At 42.6% G+C, this 6,712-nt stretch overlaps 1 non-coding gene across 1 annotated transcript; it reads left to right on the forward strand.

Moving 5' to 3' along the window:
* The first annotated feature begins 596 nt into the window (after positions 1-596).
* LOC115062922 lies at positions 597-728 on the forward strand. Its single transcript, XR_003842828.1, has one exon. It is a non-coding gene; the product is annotated as a small nucleolar RNA SNORA17 (small nucleolar RNA).
* The last annotated feature ends 5,984 nt before the right edge of the window (positions 729-6,712 follow it).

Genomic DNA, 6,712 nt, shown 5'->3' on the forward strand with positions numbered 1-6,712 from the left:
AAGGAATGTGATTCACACTTCAAAGTGATACATCTAAGTGGAAAATCTTTGTGAATTATTTGTGTGTCTGAGTGTCACATGAACTGTAATCTGACTAAGGCGAAGTTAACTGATGAGGATCAAGGAGCAGGGATCTGAGTCTTGAAGTCTAAGTAACATCAGATACCTATGAAATGAGGGCAAAGATACTTCAAAAACCTCCTCATACAAGTGAGTCATTAGAGCTTAAAATCTTTTGGATGGAACTTTTATTTTTTTTGTAGTTTAGAAATAGTTCTCTCATTGGTTATATTATTATTGTTGTTGTTTTTGTTATTGTTGTTGTTGTCATCATTATTATTTTTAATAGGAGTCTCACTTTGATGCCTAGACTAGTCAGATACTCCTGGGCTCATTTGTTTCTCTCATACCAGCCTCCCAAGCAACTGGAACTAAGGGCATGTGCCACCATGCTGCATCTCCTTATAGCCTTGTCAGTAGTGGTGAGTGATTTGGAACTGTCACCTTTTTTTAGCATCTTTTACATCAAGTCACTTTTCCTCACTTCGTATTGTAAGTTAATAGGTCAACAATAGCAAGTTGAAAATAGCCAAGGTCTTGCCCCTAGAGGCCTTGCTGGCACGGCTGCTATGTCGCATGTGTGTCAGTAGGTGGCAGAGAGGAGAGAGGCTGTGTCTACACTCAGTGCTCTAACCTGTGAACATCTGAATGGTTAGTAGCCTAACAGACCCTGAGAGAGAGAGCAACGCTGAGATGAGCACCAGAGCAGCACCAGGTAGGCCTGGAGGGGCTCCCAGGATGGGAACAAGTTGCAGACAAGAAGAACCACACCTGGGACGGTGGACCTGAGTGTCAAGGACTGAGAAAGATAACCTTCGATCCTTGCCAGGGGCCAATCGGGCAGTCAGGGAAAGGAACAAGCTCTAGACTACCACCAGACTGGCACCATGTGGCCTCAAGAAGCAGTTAGCCTGAGAGAGCAACCAATCCAGTGCTGCACAGGCCTGGTGGGGGCCAGGAGACAATGCCAGGGATGACGCCTGCCCTTGTCCTATGGCATAGCAAGCACTGTGTCCTAAAGCATGGCATAGCACTCTCAAGACCATTCCTGAAATGACTCCTGACACCCAGAGAGCCTGCGTGCTACTAAGACCAGCAAGTAAGTGGTGGAGAAATGAGAGAGAAAGAGAAACAGAATGATGTAGGCACAATGAAGAGAGGCAGAACTGTAGCTCTCTCAAGGATAGTGAGGAACAGCCTGATGTTAATAGCCAGTGATGCCAACTGGGACTGTGGTGAGGTCCTGGCCTGTCCTACCACTGAAGTCCATGCCTGGGTCCATGACCCTGTAGCATCAGTGATTGGTTACCACCAAATTCCAGGAGGATATGTTTGGTTTTGCCTGCTACCTGGGGACATACTGAGGTCTAAAGGCTGTGAAGAACTATCTCCACCCCTTACCTCGGTGTCATGGGAGAGCTGACTCTAAAGAGCATGAGAGCTGAAGAAGTGACTCCTATCCCTAGCCAGCTGAAGTACTCAGGAGAGTGGGCCTGCATATTTCAGGACTTGTGAGTGCTCTGGCCCTGAGGATACAAGCATGGGAGTGCTACCTCAATCAAACTCCTCTCTTCTGTGGTGGCGTGAATAAAGGAGAGGTGCTCTCCTTCCCCACCTCCCCACCCCCCAGCCTCTCACCACCTACAGAAGGCAGGAGACCTGGCCCTGCACTCATGAGAGCAGGAGAACTGTTCCTTCCCCTTATCAGCTTGGAAGAGCAAACTCTTTACCTCACCTGGGTAGCAGATTAGAGCTGACCTTGGTGGTGGTGGTGGGGCTGGGTGAACTGGTCTTGAGGACATGAGAGTGTGAGAGCTGGCCCTGCCACTCGTCTGCTTTGTAGTGACATGGGCAAGGGAGAGATGCACCCTTTTACCCCTTACCATCTCTGGCAGGCAGGAGAGCTGACCCAGAGGTCATCAGTGAGGGAGAGCTGTCCCTGCCCCTCACCTGCTGCTGCATTCAGGAGAGCAAGCCTTGTATCTTACCAAAGCAGCACAATAGAGCTGACCCTGATGGCAGGGGCATGGGTGAGATAGCCCCAAGGGTGTGAGATTGAAAAAGCTGACCCCACAAATTGTCTGCTGTGCTACAGTATGGTTGAGGGAGAGATGTTCTCTGCAACCCTTATCTCTTACCACATAATGCAGGCAGGTGGGAGAGCTGGTCCTCTGGTCATGAAAGCAGGAGAGCTGTCCTTATCCCTCACCTGCCATAGCACTTAGGAGGGCAGGCCCTGCACCAAGACTGGGCCGCACAGTAGAGCTAGATCTTTCTGGATGTGGGGGTTTCAGGTGAGCCAGGCCTGAAGGCAGGAGTGTGGGAGAGCCTGACCTGTCTCTTGTCTGCTGGGCAGTGGCTCAGATGAGTGAGAGATGCCCTCCTCCTCTCCTTCATCCATCACCACTTACAGAAGGCCAGAAAAGCTTATCCCAGGTTCACGAGAGTGGGAGAATTGACTATGTCCATCACCAACTACAATACTCAAGAGAGCAGGCCCTGTACCTTTCCTGGGCAGCAGGGTAGAGCTAGCTCTGGTTCCCAGGGTTGTAGGTTAGCAGGTCCTAAAGGCACAAAAGTAGGAGCACCAGTGGACTCACAAGCTCAGATACCTCTCAGGTCCACATTCAGGACTTTGAATTGCTCCACTCTAACATCTATCCTCTTGATAAATGCTGGAATGCATGAAGGGCCTCGTCCTACAAATCCAAATCTATAGGATCACCATAATACAGGACAACAAAAGGATAACTGAGAGGAGTCCAAGTGAAGTTTCAGTATTGATGGAACAGCTGACGTTAGAGGTCATCTACCAGACCAATGAGTCATTGCAATGAACATTTGCAAGCAAAGTATGAACAAAAGGGTATACTGTGGACACACTGTGATGCAACTTCCACAACAAGATAATTTTTTCTGTTTGGGAGATAGGTTGCAAGGGTGGAAGGGTATGTACAAGGGGAAAAGGGGATGAGTAAAATTGGGGTACATGATGGAAAATTAACAAAGAACCAATGAAAAGTTAAAAAGAGAAAAAAGAAAAAAAATTAACCAAGGCTGACTCTAATTCCAATGGTGTCATTGAGCTTTCTCCTTCTAGAACAAGAGAGCAAAAGTCACTTTTGTTTTTAGTTTTGGGTTAAAGTGAACCCATACCTGATGGATTCTGGAGTAAAGAGTAGGAGGAATATAGGATTGACTGGTAATTGTGGCCTTGGGAAATGGCATAAGGGACTGAAGCTGATCCACCTCTGTCGGCTAGTGCTTGGCTAAGCACTAAACAAGGAGTCTCAACCCTAGTATCTAGCACCACACACTTTCAGTGCATCCTATACTCAAGGAGTGCATGGATAACCAGCAAAGGTACACAGTGTTCCTTTCCTTGCTTGAGTTTCGATGCCTGGAAAGTACCACTTCATAACTTTTCCCACCATTCCCCTGTCCTGTCAGAATTCTTGCATCATGCAGGAAATCAGAAAGGAAACTATACCAAATGTCTTCCAAGTAGCTTGATGTTGGATTTCTCACCAATATGGGTGGGCGAGGTGCCTTTAGAAATCTCAAACAAAACTGAGAATTTGTAACAAATGTGGTGCTGCTGGCACTTGAATGATTGAGAAATTTGGACTTATGATTCATCCAGCACCCTTGCTCCAGTTAAACTGGGGTTGCTGGCAGACTCCTACATTTGATTTCTGTTAGAACAGAGTGTGTTTATAAGGCAGGATGTAGTATATTCTGAATTAGCACTGGTCTGATAAAACGAGTTACAGCATTTTTTCCAGTCACATGAGAACATAAGGGATCGGGGATCGGTGATTGCCACTCAGACTTGCCCTCATTCCCTTCTAATGTGCGGGAGCCAAATTTGAATCACAAAGATGAGTGTTTCAGCACCTTTACCACTCTGATGGAATGAAACTCATTAGAATTATGTCCAGTTCTTACCAATATTTTGAGAGTGTGGAATGTTTTATTCATCACCAGACAACATTGGTTGGCTCATTCATCATGCTACTCTGTGACACTCCATTTCTCAGTACATATTTCTCATCTACAAGTATATTCTAGGATATCAGACACCAGAATGCCAGCAATGCCATGAGTCAATGTATCAAGAAGCAGTTTTCAACTAAAGAGATGTAGCAATTAGATGGTTAACATACACCTTCCTTTCTGTGGTGACAGAGAGATGAGTAACTAGGTGGCATTGACTATATTGTCTTTGAGTTTCCCGTTCATACTGAGATCTACTTGTCCTTAATCTTAACTAATTTGCTTGATATTTTAGATGTTGCTGATTTTATTCTATTTCTTGTTTCCTGACATAATTTTCTCATCTGTGTTTTCTGTGAAAAACTTCCAAACGTGATTTGCACACATATAATACCTCAAATATTTCTTCAGGAAGATATGAACCGAATGTGTCTCCTTAAGGTTGGACAGGGATGCAACAAATATGTATTGGGTTATGAGGATGTAAGATTAAAAATGATCCATTGTAGCAACAAAGCAATGTCAAATTATTATGAAAAAGTAAGGTGATAACTAATATCCATGGGCATCCTTAACTAATGGACTTTCACAGCTTTAGTGATTTTATTCCCCATAACTGAATGCTTTGCTAATCTCTCCAGCAAAACAAGAGCAGCCCCAACTTTTAGGCAGTGTAATATAGGTTACGTGCACAGAACTGAGATAGAAAAGTGAAATATCAGTTTATGAATTTGTCATAAGAAATAATGACCACAAAGACTGAAATACTCAGTCTTCATGTGACACCTGCATATGTTGCTAGAGGGTAACCTAACATGATTCCAAATAACAATAAGATGTGTGAATACAGTGCACTCCAAACAAGGGAATAAGCATCTGGAGTTGAAGGGCACTGGTCTCTCTGCCTGATCCCTAATCTGAGTGTATTCAAACTCCTTCACACAAAATTCTTCTCCAATCTTTCCACATTGACGTTCTGCCTTGAACAATACTTGTAAATTGTTGGCTTCATTCAAATATCCACTGGAAAATGTAATCATGAGAAATGCCTCTGACATTCTCAACCCCTGTTAGTCTCCCATTCTTTCTGTAAATGTTAACTAATTCAATTCAATGCAAACCGTCTCTGCTGGACTGTAAATTATTCAGAAATGTGCTATGATTTTTGCATATGCCAGACTCTTTTCACTTCCAAGAGTCAAACTCCTTTCTCCGGTGTTTAGTTCTGAGAGGGCTAATGCACTGCAAATACTAATCGTAGTTATCAATCCATGCTCTGTCTGCTGCATAGGTCTCTGTCTCCTACTCACAGGAAAACAGCTTCTCTTTGAATTTTAAGCCTGGCTTTATTTGTGTCTCTAAATTCTGTTCTTTGTACTTTGCCATGCTGTTACTCAAAGGCTATAACATCAATTCTTTACTTTAGAGCTGATTCAAAGAAAGTTTTTTATCCCTAGAACAAAGTGTGACAACTCCTAAAGATCTATCTAGCTTCTAATAGGATATAATTTCCGAATGTTCCTAGTCTGGCTAAATGTCAAATTAAGTTTTTTTTTTTTTGGTAAGTAATTCTGACAAAAATTACTGCTCTTGAGTATTCAGGGACATGAAACCATGTGTGAGTTATCTTCTTAATTGCCTTAGTTTTTTACTTCACTGACTTTAGAATCATGATATAACTTGCTATGTCTCCTCACTCACCCATATTGTATCTGATATCGATGGTCCAAGAGGAATGCAAGTAACTTTCTAAAGACTGTAAAACATCTAGTTATCTGTCCTGACCCTGCTCAGGAGCAACTACACACAATACTGTAATTAACTGAGATTGGCTATGAATGGAAATTGTGTAGAAGAATTTTATTATAAAGGAATAAAAAAAAAGCTCACTGGCCTGATGTGATGTTTATCCAGCACACGTGTTGTATTTGTTCAGTTTTTTAGAACTTTCTTTTAATATATCTTCCTTATTACTTCCATTTCCTCCTTCTATAGTCTACCCACTTAAAAATTGCTGATGCTCCCACTGTGAAATCAAGTATATGACTCTCAAAGAAAGTTGTAGAAAACGTAAGAAGTAGATCTGTTAAAAAAAAAAACAGTTTAATTCTATCACTTAGATGCAGAGAACCCTGGATCTCTGTGAGTTTGAGACCAGCGTGGTCCACATATTAAGTTCCAGGACAGCCATGGCTACATAGAGAGACTCTGTGTTAAAACTTGAACAAAAGAGCAACAGCAATAAAAACATCTATTTTCTAATAATTGAAAAATATTTCTGTTAATCTTGTCATGTAGCCTTCCTTTTTTGGTGTACACACAGAACATAAGCTAGTTTTTGCTTGTTGCTTTAAAGAATGTCATCCTACCCATTCTTTGGGAACCCCACTTATTTTACAATCTCCCTTTCTTAGAGAAGAGGAGTTCAGAATAGATCAGGGGGGAGATCCAGATAAACAAATATAAGCAACATTCCCAGAAATGTAAACACAGGTGACGAGGCAGAGCCAAGCAGTAGTTAGTTCTACTGGGGGATGTTGGAAAATGTGTGTTTATAAGGTCAGCAGGACCAGTAATCATGGAACTAGTCCACCATGTTGAAAGATGTGGGCTATAGTTAGATGACCAAAGGGAAGAATTTCTTTTTTTTTTTTTT

This window comes from Mus pahari, chromosome 1 (assembly GCF_900095145.1).
Source record: "Mus pahari chromosome 1, PAHARI_EIJ_v1.1, whole genome shotgun sequence".
NCBI classification, from domain to species: Eukaryota; Metazoa; Chordata; class Mammalia; order Rodentia; family Muridae; genus Mus; species Mus pahari.